Here is a 19,795-nt window from a genome sequence, read left to right as displayed (position 1 = left end):
CTCGTAACATACACTTACAAATCATGTGATTATGGTACAGGAGACACACAAAAAATTTCAAACTAAAATCTAATATTAATTTTTAAAACTATATTTAATCTGTGTAGCAGTATCTATATTTTCTTATTTTCCAGCATAGGTAAATATGTTTCTTGATAATGGACAATTTTTTTTCCACAATATAATGCTAATTTGCGATTGGATTCTGCTCAAATTATCGGTTCATCTTCCATGAACTCTTCTAATGAGTAGTAACATTTGTGCATAAGAATTTCATGTAACTTCTTTTTCAGTATCCCTAGTTCCATGTTTAGAATGTTTTTGCCTTTAAGTTTGTTGTAGACTTTCATCCTCATATATTGTGCGGACTGAGCATATAATTTCAATCTATGGGCAGGAAGCATAAAATTATCTTTATTCCTTGTACTGTATGGATGATCAAATTGGTTTCTAGTGAACAATTCCAGTTTGTTGTGTATTTGTATTTGTATTTATTTATTTATCCTGTGGATCACATATTGTACAAAGTACACATGATATAGGACAAGTCATTTTTCTTAACAAATATGTAGTTTGGAGAAAAAAAATAGGCAATGGACTGCCATTTAAAAAATGTACACAAAATTGTTCATTGATGAATATAGTAACTTCACATACAGTGAATACAAACAATTTACATTTCGACGGTTCAATCCCGTCTCCAGCCATCCTGACTTAGGTTTTCCGTGATTTCCCTCAATCGCTTCAGGCAAATGCCGGGATGGTTCCTTTGAAAGGGCACGGCCGATTTCCTTCCCCATCCTTCCCTCACCCGAGCTTGCGCTCCATCTCTAATGACCTTGTTGTCGACGGGACGTTAAACACTAATCTCCTCCTCCTCCAATTTACATGGGGAACTAAGAAACATGTAGGCAATGTAGTGCTACTTTAAATTTACACAAATAATCACTGAGATTACAGAATAGTGAAAATGTCAACTGGAAACACAACAGGAGGACAATGTCATTTAAAAACAACATTAAACATGAAATTAACATTGAGATTTCACAGACAATTAAGTTTTAATACTAATAGAATGTGTACTTGTACATTCAAAAAGCGAGTTAAAAAATTTTGGGAAGTGAAACTGAAACATAGTTGTATATAGTAGAAATTAGGTTATTATTTTGCCTACAGAATGTTTTACTCTAATCACAGTATTTTACAAAGGAACTTTATAATTTTTCATTTCCAGGAATTCTTGTACTGAATAGAAAGAGTGCTTTGTCAGAAATGCCCTTAGTTTATTTTTAAATATTGGATCTGGAGCAGTTTTTATTTGTTCTGGAATTTTATTGTGTAATACGACACCCAGATGCGTTATATATTTTTGGTATGATGATGTCCTTGAAAACATTTGATGAATATTAGATTGCCCCTCTGGTATAATGAGTGAGTATATCATTGTTTTGGATTAATTTGCCTGTTCTTGAGAGGTATTCCCTGGTGAATAGGATTGTTTCTTGAATGAATAGGGATGGGATGCTTAGAACATTAAGTTTTATAAATTGACATTTACAGGATTCCAGCTTTTTGAGGACACGGATTATCCTCAGTGCTCTTTTTTGTAGTTTAAATATATTTGTGCTGTGAGTTGAATTTCCCCAAAAGATGATTCCATAGTGGAGCAATGAGTGGAACTGCACATGGTATGCTTGCATTAGTGTGGATTTACTTGTAGTAGATTTTAGTATTCTTAGTCCATAGCACAATGATGAGAGTTTCTTTGATAAGTTGTTTATATGTGTGTCCCATTTTAAATTTTGTTGGACCCATAGACCCAAAAATTTTGTTGCATTTACATTTTCAATGTTATCATTATTTAACTTTACTTAGATAGTTTTTTGATTGGATGTGGGAATTAAATGGAAGTTGATACATACAGTTTTCCCACTATTAACAATTAGGCAATTTTTGTTAAACCACTCAGAAAGTTTTTTCATAGAGTTTCAGATATTGTCTGAAGGGATTCAGGGCTAGATCCAGTCAACACTATGCTTGTATCATCAGCAAACAGGATAGTTTTTTGTGAGCTCATACGTTCAACAAGATCATCTATGTAAATGAGGGAAAGTAGTGGCCCTAGAACAGAACCCTGGGGAACACCATATCTTATTGTTCTTTCCTCCGAGAGGAAAACTGTGTTATTTACAGGGTGATTCAAAAAGAATACCACAACTTAAGGAATTTAAAACTCTGCAACGACAAAAGGCAGAGCTAAGCACTCTCTGTCGGCGAATTAAGGGAGCTATAAAGTTTCATTTAGTTGTACATTTGTTCGTTTGAGGCACTGTTGACTAGGCGTCAGCGTCAGTTGATGCTAAGATGGCGACCACTCAACAGAAAGCTTTTTGTGTTATTGAGTACGGCAGAAGTGAATCGACAACAGTTGTTCAGTGTGCATTTCGAACGAAGTATGGTGTTAAACCTCCTGATAGGTGGTGTATTAAACGTTGGTATAAACAGTTTACAGAGAATGGGTGTTTGTGCAAAGGGAAAAGTTCTGGATGGCTGAGAACGAGTGATGAAAATGTAGCACGCATCCAGCAAGCATTTGTTCGCAGCCCAGGAAAATCGACTCGCAGAGCTAGCAGAGGGCTGCAAATTCCACAATCAACTGTATGGAGAGTCTTACGAAAAAGGTTAGTTATGAAACCTTATCATCTGAAATTGGTTCAGGCACTGTCTGCAGCTGATAAGATTAAAAGAATCGATTTCTGTGATTTTATCCTTGCTCAAATGGAAACAGATGAATCTTTCATTTCAAAGATTGTGTTTAGTGATGAAGCAACTTTCCACACTAACGGGAAAGTCAACCGTCACAATGTCTGTATATGGGGCACTGAGAATCCACGGGAAACAACTCAGTATGAACGTGACTCGCCTAAGGTGAACATTTTCTGTGCCATTTCAGCCAATAAGGTTTTTGGTCCCTTTTTCTTCGAAGGTGCTACTGTAACTGGAAGACAGTATCTGGAGATGTTAGAGAATTGGCTGTTGCCTCAGCTCGAACAAGAAGCACAATAATTCATATTTCAGCAGGATGGAGTGCCACTACATTGGCACTTATCTGTCCGTAACTACCTGAACGTCAACTACCCGAGACGATGGATCGGCCGCCAGGCAGCCCGTGACAGAGCACTTCATCACTGGCCTCCAAGAAGCCCTGATCTTACCCCCTGCGATTTTTTCTTATGGGGCTATGTTAAGGATATGGTGTTTCGGCCACCTCTCCCAGCCACCATTGATGATTTGAAACGAGAAATAACAGCAGCTATCCAAACTGTTACGCCTGATATGCTACAGAGAGTGTGGAACGAGTTGGAGTATCGGGTTGATATTGCTCGAGTGTCTGGAGGGGGCCATATTGAACATCTCTGAACTTGTTTTTTAGTGAAAAAAAAACCTTTTTAAATACTCTTTGTAATGATGTATAATAGAAGGTTATATTATGTTTCTTTCATTAGATACACATTTTTAAAGTTGTGGTATTCTTTTCGAATCACCATGTATTTTATTCTGTACATTAATATTGTATTGAAGTGATACCTTCTGTCTGCGGTTTTGTAGGTAAGAGCATAGCCAGTTGTGAGCCACACCTCTTATTCCTCTTCTTTCCAATTTAGCAAGCAGTATTTTATGATCTAGTACGTCAAAGGCTTTAGAGAGATCTAAGAAGATACCTGCAGCTATATTATGTTGGTCAATTGATTTTCAGTACGTGGTCCAACAGTTCAAAAATTGCTGTATGGGTGGATAAAGATTTACTAAAACCATGTTGCTGAATGCGGATTGGTGCGTGGTTTTTGTGAAATTTATAAGCCTGTCATAAAAAAGTTTTTCCAGGATTTTTGAAAAGATGCTTAATATGGATAATGGTCTATAATTGGATACTAAATCAGGGGAACCTTTCTTTAGTAATGGTGAGACTTTAGCTATTTTGAGAGCATCTGGAAAAAATGCCAGTTTTTAATTATTGGTTGTAGATGGTTGATAGTGGGGCTTTACTATATGGGGAGCACACACCTTTAATATGAGGTCGGGTACTTCATCATAGCCACTAGAGATTTTATTGGGTAACAATTTTATTATGTTCCTAATTTCATCATGGTTTGTTTCATAAACAAACATTGTAGCATTAGTGCTGTTTGACGTATTGGTGGAATTGAAGAACAATACCTTGCAGTTTGCCTGAATGAGATCTTCTGCTAGTGAAGTGAAATATTCATTGAACTTGTTTACAACTGTGTATGGATCTGTGACCTTGGAGTCATTAAGTGTTAGAGTAATGTTTTCCTTTTTAGGTGTTGAACTAAAAGTTTCTTTTTTAATAACTTTCCACATAGTTTTCATTTTGTTTGAAGAGTTTCTTATGAAATTGTCATTCCATAAAAGTTTTGCCTGTCTAATCACTCTAAAATAAGTTTTTTTGTAGGCTTTACAATAGTCCAGAAAATTCTTCAGTGACTATGTATTTTTAGAGCAATATTGGAGAAATGTGTTTCCCTCACTAGAAATTTTGATTCCTTTTGTTACTCACGACTTTCTATTTTCATTGCTTGAAGTATCATTAGCTCATATATATATATATATATAGGGAGGGGACAGCCAAAATGTTTAGTTTCTGTAATAATGGGCGACATGATTCTCTTTGCTGTGCAGTGCACGTATTTCTGATAATTTTCTTCTGGAGCTTCAGTACACGAGATATATTATTTGAGCTCTTTAGAATGTGGGAAGAGGACCAAAATGTACCTTTTTATTTAAATTATACACAATAAAACAACTTAGCTTTTGAAAGGCTAAATTATTACAGTGCTAATATTAATTATATTTAATACACCATTGTCAAGAATTCCTATGAAATACTCTCTACAGGAGGAAGAGGAGCAGCCTAACACAAAGGACTTCAGTTCAGTCTCAAACACCATCATGTTAACCACAATACAGCTAATATGCTGTAGCAGGTTGCAGAATGCATATCTGCCCATGTGTCTGACTCCTTTCACTGTTAATATTAACCACATGTAGTGTTGTTATATTTTTGTTTTCAATTATTTTCAAGAAAATAGAAATACTGGTAATGATAATAGCCATTAATTACTCTGTGTAGATTGTGAAATGCTTCTTGAAGTATCAAGTTTTTTTGAAAACGGTCTCTGCAGGATGTTCTAGAATTAACAACAGGTATGAATATCATCACATGTTCCAGTAATCTGCAAATATTACTACCCTCTCCCCCACCTCCCCTCCCTCCAGCCCTCCTAAAATAGTGTATCTCATAAGTGAATGTAAATATTCATAATAAAATAGGGTCTTTTATTTTAAAATCAGCTGTAGCAGTAATTTCACACATTGTAGATGTGGCTGAACTGGGATGCTTCATTAAATCTAGAGTCTGGGTTTTTCCAGTTTGAGGATATGAGCTGTCTGTAGTTACAAAAACGTAAAATTATCTTTGTCTTATATTTCATTATTTGAGCGTACTATTTCTAGGTTGAAGAGTTCTAAGAGAAGTACTGAGTTGTATGTAGTGAGACTAGTAAAAAATTTTATGATAAACGATTTGCCATGAACAACTGGCTAATATTTCCAAATATGCTCTTATGAGAAAAAAGCACACCTCAGAGGAATTATTTCACTGGAATGGAAATTAGTAGAGGTGGTGTGCATGTACAGATAAACAAACGATCATAACCTCGTAAAAACTGTCTGATTTATTCAAGAGAAAGAACTTCACAAATTCAGCACATGAGTAACACGCTGGTTCACCTCTGGCCCTTATGCATGTGATTACTCAAGCTTGTCATTGACTGATAAAGTTGTTGGATGCACTCTTGAGTGATATTGTGCCAATACCTCTCCAATTCACATTTTAGATCGTCAAAATACCTAGCTGGTTGGAGGACCCTGCCCATAATGCTCCAGATGTCCTCAGTAGGGAAGAGATCAGTGATCTTGCTGGGCAAGGTAAGGTTTGGCAAGCATGAAGACAAGCAGTAGAAACTCTTGTCATGTGTAGGTGGGCATTATTTTTCTGGAATTTAAGCCCAGGATGGCTTGTCATGGAGGGCAACAAAATGGGGTGTAGAATATCATTGACCTACCACTGTGCTGTAGCAATGTCTCAAGTGACTACCAAAGGGGTCCTAATGTGAAAAGAAGTTGCACCCCAGACCATTACTCCTGGTTGTTGGGTCATATGGCAGGTGACAGTCATGTTAGTATCCCATCACTGTCTGGGGCATCTCCAGGCATGTGTTACACGTCCTTCACTGGTAATTGGGTGGAATCTCATTAACTGGAGTAGAATTGTCTTCAGTGATAAGTCCTCCAACTTCACATTAAGCTCTGATGACTAGTGAAGACATGTCTGGAGACAACCTGGACTGTGGTGGGATACCAACCTGAGCTATCATGCGCCATACAGCCTGACAACCAGGAGTGATGGTCTGGGATGCCATTTCTTTCCATAGCAGGACACCTTTGGTTCTAATCCATGGCACCCTTCCTTACAGCACAGTGGTATTCTGGTGATATTCTATGCCCTTCATGGCAAGCCACCCTGGGCTTACATTTCAGCAAGATAATTCCCATCCGCATAGTATGAAAGTTTCTACTGCTGGTCTCAATGCTTGCCAAATCTTACCTTGGCCAGCAAGATCATCAGATCTCTTCTCAATTGAGAACATTTGGACCATTATGGGTAGGGCCCATGATCTAGATGATCTGATGTGGCAGTTGGACAGATGTTAATGCTATATTCCTCAAGAGGACCTCCAACAATTCTATTACTCAATGACAAGCTGAGTAACTATTTGCATAATGGTCAGAGTTGAATCAATGTGTTAGTGTCTTGCTCAGTTTGCAAAGCTATAGCTTGAATAAATCATCCAATTTTTCTGAAATTAAGTTCATTTGTTTGTCTGTGCATGTACATTACATCTACATATTTCTGCCCATTCGCATAATTACTTTGAGGTGCACTGTTTTTGCTTTTTTTGAAAGCCCCTTATTGGAGCAAAATGTTTCTGTGGACCAAGTGATTAAGAAAGAAAGATGAAACAGACTTCAGTTGAGACAAACTATAAAGGATAGGACCAAATTGCAGATGTCACTGGATATAGGAAAGTTTAAAGTTTTGACACAGCTGCACTGTTGTTTGTTTTTAGCAATATGGTGACTATACCACAGGAGAAATCATAATGTGTGTTGGAATTTGCATGAAGACAAGATGCTGTTCACGTGCAGTGTACATTCCTCCATTGATTCTGCAAGAAGCCACCTCCACATGGTGGCATATGCAAAGAAAATAGTGCTGGTTGGCCACCTAAATCTGATGAAAATTTTGAGCATATCCAAGACGCATTTACATGGAATCCTCAGAAGCTCAAAAGATGGGCAGGCAAGGAACTTCAGCTTCCTCAAACAGTGGTGTGGCATGTTCTGAAACAATACCTGTATATTAAGCCTTACAAACTGCAGTTGCTGCAGTAATTGTGTTCTGGTGATCATAACAAAAGATACAAATTTTACATTTCATTTCTCCAGGATATAGGAAAGGACACTTTTTCTGAATGGCACATCTTTCTGGATGAATTGCCCTTTCATCTATCAGGTTAAGTAAACCCCCATAATCTGAGAATTAGGGGACTGCTTCTCTCTTGCTGCTGAGGAGACTGCTGGGAAACTGATCAAAAAAACTTGATAGCAACTTGAGCATCTGTAAGAAGTGCTGTGTGTGAAGTCTGCAATAATTTTTATGGTTGCATTCTGGTGAAAGATCTATCATAAAATTCTAGGAAGTTCTAGTCATCTGTAAAGTTGATCAGAGGATCCAAACCCTCCATCTTTTTCCATCTTTTGTGAATCTGCCTGGTGTTGAAGCTGAAGCTGGTATATAGAAAGCAGAAATATTAAAAACACGATTTAAAATGCACCTATGCATGCAGATATTATTGAACCAATGCTCAATCTCTGCACATACTCATAAATTAAGCTCATTTAGTATTGGAAAAAGAATTAAGACTTCACAAGGCAAACAAAGGCTCCAGTCACGATGTATTTCCAGTTAGATTTCACATGGAATACACTGCATAATTAGCTCCTTTCCTAAATGATATTTATTGGTAATCTCCTTTGCAACAAATAGACCTACCTGACTGGCAAACAGCACAGATCACCTATTTATAAAAAATAATTGGATACACAAAATTAGTTTTTGATGCAGCTGTATGGTAGTCTATCTGAACAAGCCTGTTCATCTCTGAATAACAAATGCAACTTACCCATTTGAACCTGCTTACTATATTCATGCCTTTATCCACCTCAGCAGTTTTTACATCACACACTTCCCTCAATTAACAAACTACCGAGTGAGGTGGCACAGTGGTTAGCACACTGGATTCACATTCAGGGGGACGACAGTTCAGTCCTGCATCTGACCATCCTGATTTAGGTTTTCTGTGATTTCCCTGAATCATTCCAGGCTAATGCCAGGGTGGTTCCTTTGAAAGGGCATGGCAGACTTTCTTCCCCATCCTTCCCTAATCCAGTGAGACCGATGACCTCACTGTTTGCTCTCCTCCCCCAACAACAACCCAACCCAACCCAATTAACAAACTGATTGTTCTCTTATGCCACCAGATATGTCATATCAACCAGTTCCATCCCCCCCCCAAGTTGTATCATAAACTTCTCCTCTCCTCAATTCAATTCAGTACCTCCTCATTTGTCTTTTGATGTACCCATCTGATCTTGAGTATTCTCCTATAGAACCACATTTTAAAATCTTCTTCTCTCTTGTTGTCTGAACTGCTTATCAGCCACATTTCACATCCATATAAGAAGACAATTCAGACAAATACATCCAAAAAAGTCGTCCTGGTCCTTAGCTTTGTATTACATGTTAATCTATCCTCCTTTGTCAGAAATGCTTTTCTTGGTATCAAGTCTTCACTACTTTGGCCATCAACAATATTTGGCTGCCAAAATAGCTAAACTCATCCACTACTTTCAGTGTCGCCTTTCCTAATCCATTTCACTCGGAATCGCCCAATTTAATTTGACTACATTCCACTGCCTTTGTTTCACTTTCACTGATATTCATCTTGTAATATCTCTCCAAGACATTATCCATTTTGTTCATCTGCTCTTTTGGTCCATTGTCATCTGTGGCAAACTATAATGTAATAGTAGTATTTATCAAGGAGTACTTATCAAGTAGAAATGACTACAAACTGAGATGTACTGCTGGGATCCTAATAGTGTGTTACAGCCCATATCAAAGCTTTTGAGGTGCTTAGTTAATTTAATTGGAAATCCTTGGTAGAAAGTACATTATTCTGGCAAGATTGTGTTAGGTAAATTTAGAGTGCTTATGTTTAAGGAAGATCTCACAACCATTCTACTCCCACCATCAAATATGACAAAAATTACTAACTACCCCCCCCACCCCCATAGCCCAGTCCTAACCCCACCCCCCACCCGTAGCCCAGTCCAAACCCCACCCCCCACCCGTAGCCCAGTCCAAACCCCACCCCCCACCCGTAGCCCAGTCCCAACCCCACCCCCCACCCGTAGCCCAGTCCCAACCCCAGCCCCCCACCCGTAGCCCAGTCCCAACCCCAGCCCCCCACCCGTAGGCCAGTCCTAACCCCCCCAGCCCCCCACCCGTAGGCCAGTCCTAACCCCCCCAGCCCCCCACCCGTAGCCCAGTCCTAACCCCCCACCCCCCAGCCCCCCACCCGTAGCCCAGTCTGTCCTAACCCCCCGCCCCCCACCCGTAGCCCAGTCTGTCCTAACCCCCCGCCCCCCACCCGTAGCCCAGTCTGTCCTAACCCCCCGCCCCCCACCCGTAGCCCAGTCTGTCCTAACCCCCGTCCCCCACCCGTAGCCCAGTCTGTCCTAACCCCCCGCCCCCCAGCCGTAGCCCAGTCCAAACCCCGCCCCCCAGCCGTAGCCCAGTCCAAACCCCGCCCCCCAGCCGTAGCCCAGTCCAAACCCCGCCCCCCAGCCGTAGCCCAGTCCAAACCCCGCCCCCCAGCCGTAGCCCAGTCCAAACCCCGCCCCCCCAGCCGTAGCCCAGTCCAAACCCCGCCCCCCAGCCGTAGCCCAGTCCCAACCCCGCCCCCCACCCGTAGCCCAGTCCCAACCCCGCCCCCCACCCGTAGCCCAGTCCCAACCCCGCCCCCAGCCGTAGCCCAGTCCCAACCCCACCCCCCACCCCCAGCCCAGTCCCAACCCCACCCCCCACCCCCAGCCCAGTCCCAACCCCACCCCCCACCCGTAGCCCAGTCCCAACCCCACCCCCCACCCGTAGCCCAGTCCCAACCCCACCCCCACCCCCCACCCGTAGGCCAGTCCCAACCCCACCCCCACCCCCCACCCGTAGGCCAGTCCCAACCCCCCCCAGCCCCCCCACCCGTAGGCCCAGTCCTAACCCCCCACCCCCCCCAGCCCCCCACCCGTAGCCCAGTCTGTCCTAACCCCCCCCAACCCCCCACCCTTAGCCCCATCCTAACCCCCCCCCCCACCAGCCCCCACCCATATGAGCATGGGTGATGTTGGTGTTCAAGGATTTTACATCCACAATGGGACAAGAACAGTGGAAAGGCAGTGAAGAGAGTGAGTGGTGTCTTGAGTGCCGGGACTTAGTTGTGTGAGGAGGGAGATGGATCAGGTATTAGGTCATGGGTTGAACTTGAGGCCTTGAGGAGCTGCTGAAGGTCCTGTTGGTCTTCAGGGATGGGATCATGGTCGTAAGGTTTGTACACAGAGATGTCAGAAAGTAGGTGGAGACTCTCAACAACATAGTCAATACTACTAATGACCGAACCTCTGTCTGTGGGAAGGCCAAGGTACAGATAGGTCTTCAGGATGTTGATAACTGTGTGTTCCATAGGAGTGATGTTGTAATCATGGGGGAGGGATTTAGGAATGGAAGATCAGGCTAAGTTAAAAGTCAGTTCATATCAAATGCACATACAATGAACACTACCTCTGTAATCTGTTCCATGTCAAAAATTCTCTTCCTTATAGCCTCACCCATGGATCACACATCTGCAGCTATGCTATGCATCAGTTAGGCTGCAGTTACTGTGCAGCATTCTATGTGAGCATACCAGGTAACTAACTGTCCACCACAAACTCAACTGTCCCCTTGTCAACATGCTGTGCACCACACCAATGAATTTAACAGCTGCTTCACTATGCAAAACTTTTGAGTACTCCCTCTTGGCACTAGTTTTTCTGAACTATGCAGGTGGGAACTCTCTCTCCAGTACGTCATGGCCTCTCGCAACTCCCTGGTCTAAATCTTGGCAAACATGATTCCCACTGCCTCACCTCCCAGCAGCCAAGTTCCTTCTCCCCTGTCTACACCAATACTTCCTATCCAAAACATGTTCTGCCTTCTCCCACCACTTTTCCTCCCCCACCCCCAACTCTAGGAATTCATTCCCCCCCTCCGCCTTCCCCCCCTCCGCCTTCCCCCCCTCCGCCTTCCCCCCTTCCGCCTTCCCCCCTTCCGCCTTCCCCCCCTTCCGCCTTCCCCCCCTTCCGCCTTCCCCAACTTCCGCCTTCCCCCCCTTCCGCCTTCCCCCCCTTCCGCCTTCCCCCCCTTCCGCCTTCCCCCCCTCCGCCTTCCCGCCCTCCGCCTCGCCCCCCCCCCCTCCGCCTCGCCCCCCCCCTCCGCCTCGCCCCCCCTCCGCCTCGCCCCCCCTCCGCCTCGCCCCCCCTCCGCCTCGCCCCCCCCCTCCGCCTCGCCCCCCCCCTCCGCCTCGCCCCCCCCTCCGCCTCGCCCCCCCCCCTCCGCCTCGCCCCCCCCTCCGCCTCGCCCCCCCCCTCCGCCTCGCCCCCCCCCTCCGCCTCGCCCCCCCCCTCCGCCTCGCCCCCCCCCCTCCGCCTCGCCCCCCCCCCCTCCGCCTCGCCCCCCCCCTCCGCCTCGCCCCCCCTCCGCCTCGGCCCCCCCTCCGCCTCGCCCCCCCCTCCGCCTCGCCCCCCCCTCCGCCTCGCCCCCCCCTCCGCCTCGCCCCCCCCTCCGCCTCGCCCCCCCCCTCCGCCTCGCCCCCCCCTCCGCCTCGCCCCCCCCCCTCCGCCTCGCCCCCCCCTCCGCCTCGCCCCCCCTCCGCCTCGCCCCCCCCTCCGCCTCGCCCCCCCCTCCGCCTCGCCCCCCCTCCGCCTCGCCCCCCCTCCGCCTCCCCCCCCTCCGCCTCGCCCCCCCTCCGCCTCGCCCCCCCTCCGCCTCGCCCCCCCTCCGCCTCGCCCCCCCCTCCGCCTCGCCCCCCCCTCCGCCTCGCCCCCCCCTCCGCCTCGCCCCCCCCTCCGCCTCGCCCCCCCCTCCGCCTCGCCCCCCCCCTCCGCCTCGCCCCCCCTCCGCCTCGCCCCCCCCTCCGCCTCGCCCCCCCCCCTCCGCCTCGCCCCCCCCTCCGCCTCGCCCCCCCCCTCCGCTTCGCCACCCCCCCTCTCCGCCTCGGCCCCCCCCGCTTCGCCACCCCCCCCCCCTCCGCCTCGGCCACGCCCCCCTCCGCCTCGGCCACCCCCCCCTCCGCCTCGGCCACCCCCCCCCCTCCGCCTCGGCCACCACCCCCCCCCCTCCGCCTCGGCCACCACCCCCCCCTCCGCCTCGGCCACCACTCCCCCCCCCTCCGCCTCGGCCACCACTCCCCCCCCTCCGCCTCGGCCACCCCCCCCCCCTCCGCCTCGGCCACCCCCCCCCCTCCGCCTCGGCCACCCACCCCCCTCCGCCTCGGCCACCCACCCCCCTCCGCATCGCCACCCACCCCCCTCTGCCTCGCCACCCACCCCCCTCTGCCTCGCCACCCACCCCCCTCCGCCTCGCCACCCACCCCCCTCCGCCTCGCCACCCACCCCCCTCCGCCTCGCCACCCCCCCCCCCTCCGCCTCCCACCCCCCCCCTCCTCAAAATATTCTGGAGCATTCATAATTTTGCACCAATGGTGTGTTGGAGTGAAATGCAGCTGGCATCTGTGCACACATCTGTGTTAATGTGTAACTGCCAGAAGGTCCAATGTTGTATGTCTGTTAGTTATTGTTCAGTGCCGCATTAAGGAGAACATTGTGTCACACAGTTAATGAATTTCGAGATGGCAGAGCTAGAGGAGTAACACGTCTGCATTAAATTTTGCATGAAACTCAAGAAGTGTAAGCATTGTCCACAACTAGAAATGTTAATGAATGAACCACTTTACAGAGGCTCACCAAATGGTGCAGGAAGCTTACAGTGAAGAGTGCTTAACCCATATTCAGTGTTCCAAGTGGTTCACATGGTTTAAAAATGGCTGGACGGAAGTTAAAGATGATCCTCATCCAGGACGCCCTTCAACAATACCAATGACGCTCTTGAGGGAATGTCAATGAAATTGTGTGTACCACTCAGTCTGTCAGAGAGATTACAGAAGAAAGTAACATTTCAGTTGGATCATGTCCATTTCAGTTGGATCATGTCCATTTCAGTTGGATCATGTCCATTTCAGTTGGATCATGTCCATTTCAGTTGGATCATGTCCATTTCAGTTGGATCATGTCATGAAATCCTGCTACAATATCTTGGAATGCATCATGTTGCCACCAAGCTCATCCCACGCCTCATGAGGGCAATCTGTGATGAGCTGTTGGATTTTACAAATGAGAACAAGATTTTCCTTGAGACAATCATAACTGGTGTTGAGACATCAGCCTATGGTTATGTTGTTGAGACAAACGTTAAATCTTCACTATGGGTCGGGAAAGGTTCTTCAAGACCGAAGAAAGCTCATCAGGTAGGGTCAAATATTAAAGCTATGCTGATATTTTTCTTTGATTTTGAAGGATTAGTTCACCATGAATTCATGACACAGAGTCAATTGGTGGTAGTATCAGGACTCACAGCAATGCCTGTGAGAAAGTATGAGAAGGAAGTGGCCTTAAATGCGGTGAGACAAATCATGGCTCTTGCATTACAATAATGCACCCATACATTCATTGCTGTTGGTGCATGACTATTGCACAAACAACAAAATGACTGTGCTACTTCATCCTCCATACTCTCCTGACCTGTCCCCTGTGGACTTGTTTCATTTCTATAGTTGAAAACCCCATTGGAAAGATGAAGATTTGTAACGATAGACAAGATAAAAGAAAATTCTCACACAACGCTTTGCCTGATCCAGCAAGACATATACCAAGACTGCTTCCAGAAGTGTTGAGCATTGGGAGTGGTGGATCAATTGTGGAGGAGAGTATTTCAAAGGAGACCACACACAATAAGTAAAAAGCAAGCATAGAAAAAAAATTTGTGGACAAAGTTCCAGAACTTTTTCAGCAGACCTCTTACAACCCAGGGAACAGTGTCCTCCTTAGCTAACAGAACAACTCTGCCCCAAACAGAAAGACAGTTCTGTAATGCAAAATAATTTCTGAAAGGATCATAACAATGTCCCAGAGGTTTGTCCAGACAGCTATGTTGCACAAAAGAAAAAACTTTTTTTTTTACTAAAAACAGGATTCACAGACACTGTGGCTGTTGATGGTTTTCCTTTTAGTAGTACTAAAATTGTACTACTAAAAGGAAAACCATCAACAGCATCTGGAGCTTCCACATCTAAATGAAAACAAAGCTATTCTATTTATCAAACTCTGGATACAGACCAATCAGCAGATGCAATAATGCATCAGTTGTAGATCTGAAATGTATCTCATAATTGTATTGTGACAGGAAAAGGGCCGACTGCTCTAATCGATGTGCAGTTTCATCCAGCAACAATGCTGAAGGATTAAAAAGAGATACCAGTGGTTTGTGGTCTGTGATAAAATGAAGTTTAGACCCCTACAGAAAATCATGAAATGTTTTTAGAGCACACAGGATTGCTAAAGCTCCTTTCTCTATCTGAGAATAACACTGCTGCACTGAATTTAAATTTTTAGAGCCATATGTAATAGGACATTCTGATCCATCCACATGCCTATGAGCAAGGAGGGTACGAAGGTCAAAGTGAGATGCATCCATGGCTAACACAAGATGATCGCCTGGTTGAAAAGTGACCAAACAAGGAGCCAACTGTAACCTAGATTTCAACAACTCAAATGCCTGTTCACAATCTGGGGAGCAGTAGAGAAGAACATCTTTACATAATAATGCATGGAGTGATTGTGCCACAGTAGCAACATCTACTATGAATTTCTATTAGTGCGCAGTTTTGTCTAAAAATGCGTGTAATTCCTTGACAGATATGGGGTGTGACAATGTGGTGATAGCGTCAATATGCTGGTGTAATGCTTTAATGCCAGCATGTGACACTCAAGAACCCAAACAAAGAATGGGTGGTTGAAGAACCTGTGTCTTGTCCAAATTGCACTTTAATCCTGATGACTCTAAAACAGAAAATAGAGCACAAACGTTCTGCAAATGTGCCTCTCTAGGGCACCAGACACACTGTCATCTAAATAGTTGATGCATCCTGGTCCTGATGCAATAGCTGTTGTGCTTGCCACACCAAAAGGTAAATGCTAGTATTGATAAAGCCCAAATGGTGTATTGATGACGTTGCAGTCAGAGTGCGAGAACCCATGTCCCCATAAGTCTGAGAATTCACCAGTGTTGCTGCTGCACCCATGTTCACCTGCATTCTCAGTGCTTTGTTAAACAAATGCATTTCAGTATACGACTTGCTTGGAGACACCTTCAGTGCTGACAAACTGTTTACATTCATGTTCATTTCATCCTCATTCAGGTTTGAGAGTTGCACACAGAAGCAATATGTCCTTCTTTATGGCACATAGTACACATTGCCCAGTGCACGGGGCATGCAATCCATTCATGTTTAATGAAACGGTATGGGTATGAAGGCAGCAGATCACAAGGTTGTTGCTGCTCTGATGCAGACTTGTTGTCACAAATGACAATTACCTGTATGACTCTGAGACATCTGTTGGCCTGTGGCAATAGCATCTTCATTCCCTTGGAAAGTGACTGAAGACTGGGAGGGGTGAGAGGAACTGATTTCTGATACTTTAGACCAGGCTTCTATCTTCTACGTGCATCTTGTGAAACTTCAAATGACTGAACTATGTTTAATAGTTCTCTAAGTGTAGGATTTCCACACTGAGAATTGGCTCTGACTTCCATATCAGGAGCAATTTATATGATTGCATCTCAAACCATTTAATCTACATAGGATTCCTTATTTTTCACAGAACTATGATAATGACTGTGGTTCTGCTGCCCATGAGCAAGGAGGGTACCAAGGTCAAAGTGAGATGCATCCATGGCTAACACAAGATGATCGCCTGGTTGAAAAGTGACCAAACAAGGAGCCAACTGTAACCTGTTTTGGCCACTTAATGATGAAACTCCACACAGTGATAGGTGGAAAGTAACTCACACATCTGATCAAAAGAAAGACTAGAAGGTTCTTGTAAGGTAATGATCTGACACAACTGATCGATGAGGTGAGATCCATGACAAAAAAGAACCTAGCACAATTTTACATCTGCTACCCCAAATGCATGGAAACGTCATCACAGCCCTTTTTTATTTATCCCAGTCTCCTGCTGCATTTTTGTATTCAGGGAATGGTGATGGATGTGTTGTTGGTGGGGGTGCACATTGTTAAAATACATGGAGAAGAAATAAAAACTTTGAGGTTTGCCAACAACATTGTAATTCTGTCAGAGACAGCAAAGGATGTAGAAGAGCAGCTAAATGGAATGGACAGTGTCTTGAAAGGAGGATATAAGATGAACATCAAGAAAAGCATGACAAGGATAATGGAATGCAGTCAAAATAGATCAGGTGATGCTGAGGGAATTAGATTAGTAAATGAGTTTTGCTATTTGGGAAGCAAAATAACTGATGAAACTTCCTGGCAGATTAAAACTGTGTGCCAGGCCGAGACTCAAACTCGGGACCTTTGCCTTTCGCGGGCAAGTGCTCTACCAGCTGAGTTACCCAAGCATGACTCAGGCCCCATCCTCACAGCTTTACTTCTGCCAGTACCTCGTCTCCTACCTTCCAAACTTTACAGAAGCTCTCCTGCGAACCTTGCAGAACTAGCACTCCTGAAAGAAAAGATATTCTGGAGACATGGCTTAGCTACAGCCTGGGGGATGTTTCCAGAATGAAATTTTCACTCTGCAGTGGCGGTCAGGCACACAGTTTTAATCTTCCTGGAAGTTTCATATCAGCGCACACTCCACTGCAGAGTGAACATCTTGAGTGAAAAACTTGACTAGAAGAAAGGATCCGTTGGCAGGACACATTCTGAGCCATCAAGGGATCACAAATTTAGTATTGGAGGGAAGCCTGGAGGATAAAAATCATAGAGGGAGACAAAGAGATGCTTACAGCAAACAGATGCAGAATGATGTAGGTTGCAGTACTTCATTGAAGATGAAGAGGCTTGCACAGGATAGAGTAGCATGGAGAGCTGCATCAAACCAGTCTCTGAACTGAAGACCACAAAATCATCATCATCATCATCATCATCATCATCATCATCATCATCATCATCAACAACATTAGCAGATTGCCATCCCAACTTTTCAAAAATATTAATAAACCTCATATACTGAACATTATTTCAGTTGATATGCAGTGTAAGTAACATAAAAATTGAAAACAAAATATTTTTCCACTTGGGAGGACAACCTCATGACCCTCAGATTATCATTCTGCACTCTTTATTCTGCCTGAAAACTACAATAACATAAATGGCTAATGCATTTCCCAACCTATGCATAAAATGCTATTTTTTCTAAACATTTGGCCAGCTGGAGTTCCCACTTCTGTCACTTTTATTTCTGGCCAGCCACTACACAGGCCATAAATTTGGACTGAGCGAGAGGGCGCAGTGGTTAGCACACTAGACTCATTCTGGAGGACGCCAATTCAATCTCGCTTCCAGCAGTCCTAGTTTAGGTTTTCTGTGATTTCCCTAAAATGTTCCAGGCAAATTCCATGATAGTTCCTTTGAAATTGCGTGGCCAAGTTCCTTCCTCATCCTTCCCTAATCTCGTGAGACCAATAACCTCGCAGTTTGGTCTCTTTCCCCAAACAACCCAACCCCATAAATATTGCTGAAATTGGTGATAGGTAGGCTTAGTCCCCTTGTTAGCTTAGCTGACAGCTGATAAACTCTTCCTTCCACTGATGCTGTAGACAAAAAAGGGACTGTCTTAGTAATTTGTTTTATTACTAACCAGCATAAGTAGCTACAGTGGTATTTTTGTTGATATTACAATACCATAGTTGACGTGTGTAATCAAAGAATAGCAAAGCCATTGACAGACTACACAGACAAGTCTGAACAGAATCAATGTCCAACCCTTAAACAGTCCTGCAGTACTGGCCATAAGATGGCTCTTGGTAGTAGAAACAAATCTGGACATCAGTTAGTGATGAAAACTTTCGGTAATTGCTAACTACTGTTCTTCTGAGAAATACAGACCTCATCTATTCTCTTGGTGAATGATGTACTTTTCTACATGATCTACTGTATGCCCTGTGTCATAATATGCAGTTTGAATTATTACACTGCTGGTGCCATCACAAAGTAGTGATTGTTAGGAAAAGATAATTTCCTCATGAACGATCATCTTATTTCAAAAAGACATGGAAAACGTTTCAGTTTCTTGGTTTAAAAAAAAAAAAAAACCTGTCCTTCAGCAAGTCCACAAGTAAATATTGTGAAAGGTATTGACAAACTGGATAACGCACAAAAAAGGCTCTTCGATAGTGGAAGGATTATGATTGTGTAAATCAGGGACAAAGAGAGTTCACAGCTTACACTTATTTTTGAAGCAGTGAGTAGATGTAGGTGAGAAATGGTACTGCAATCTGTGTGTTGGACTTCAAGCAATATTCATGGGGGGATACAACTCTCTCTCTCTCTCTCTCTCTCTCTCTCTCTCTCTCTCTCTCTCTCTTTTTTTTAAAAAAAAGTGGAGTACCACAAATATTGGGGCCAAAGCCATCAGACCATGCTTCATAATTCCTGACTGATGATTCAAGAACAGATCATCACTCAGATACATAAAATTTAAAATCAGTCCGAGGAATTCAGCATGCCTCTCCACCAACTTACTTTATCAAGGATAAAGTAACCACCACAGTGTGATTACTATATAACAGATAAATCTTAATGTGAAGGTACTGACACTTGCAACCCAAAATAGCTTCCTATAATTGCATCTACAAGAAATGTGTATTAAAATCTGATACTCATTTGCTATGAGGCTTAGTAACCTCCACAGAATTGAAGATTTTTGTGGGAAGATGGCAAAAGATGATGTGGCTTTTCATTCATGCTTGTCACTATGATTGTTTCTCCTGTAGACCATACAGCCAGGTTGTTACTAATTCTTACCTTTTCCTTTTGTCTCAACTGTCAAGCAGTTGTTACAGTTTATCTGTTTAACAAGGCTTGGTCCTGCATTCTCATAAAAATATAAAAATAATTCCTCTAAAGTTAAGTTGTGCAGCTCCTCTAGTTCCTCCTTCAAGAAGATTAAGTGAACAAAGTGTGCTGGAAGATCCTACAGTCATTTGCTTAAAAACTAGTGATGAGAATCTCATACTGTCAGAGATTGTCAATATTTTAAACAGGAGTGGGAAGGAAAATGTTTGAATGTGCACTTCACCTCTTCTATGAGGTTGTTCTTGTCTACTTTATCTTTTGTTAAGCTACTCCCTCCACCCCTGCAGGTTCTGCTCAGTAATAAATGGCCATTTATTTATAAAGGAGTTTCAGAGTTTAAC

General features: G+C 44.2%; 1 protein-coding gene across 1 annotated transcript in view; it reads left to right on the top strand.

The window, feature by feature from the left end:
• The window catches only part of LOC124722297 (gamma-tubulin complex component 3-like), a 196,228-nt gene that overhangs the window by 137,994 nt on the left and 38,439 nt on the right, over positions 1–19,795 (top strand). The window lies entirely within an intron of this gene.

Source organism: Schistocerca piceifrons, chromosome X (assembly GCF_021461385.2).
Source record: "Schistocerca piceifrons isolate TAMUIC-IGC-003096 chromosome X, iqSchPice1.1, whole genome shotgun sequence".
Lineage (NCBI taxonomy): Eukaryota > Metazoa > Arthropoda > Insecta > Orthoptera > Acrididae > Schistocerca > Schistocerca piceifrons.
The sequence above is the reverse complement of the archived record's forward strand: the minus strand, read 5'-3'. Positions and strand labels throughout refer to the sequence as shown.